This window comes from Lupinus angustifolius, chromosome LG02, assembly GCF_001865875.1.
Source record: "Lupinus angustifolius cultivar Tanjil chromosome LG02, LupAngTanjil_v1.0, whole genome shotgun sequence".
NCBI classification, from domain to species: Eukaryota; Viridiplantae; Streptophyta; class Magnoliopsida; order Fabales; family Fabaceae; genus Lupinus; species Lupinus angustifolius.
In genome coordinates, this window is record NC_032010.1 from 13,474,824 (window position 1) to 13,475,081 (window position 258).

The window sequence follows — 258 nt, forward strand, 5'->3', positions numbered from 1 at the left end:
AAATATTGCAGGAGGAGTTGTTCAGAAATCTGATGATGGAGGCAGCTTGCACAAAGTCTCTTGAATCTCTCCCAATATTCATATAAACCTTCTGCATGTAGTTGTCTGATGCCAGAAATATATTTTATGATTGCAGTGGTCCTGGAGGCAGGAAAGAGTGTTTCAAAGAAGATTCTCTTCAGGTCATCCCAACTAGTAATTGAACCAGGGGTCAAGTAATATAGCCAATCTTTTGAAGCACCCTCAAGTGAATGTGGG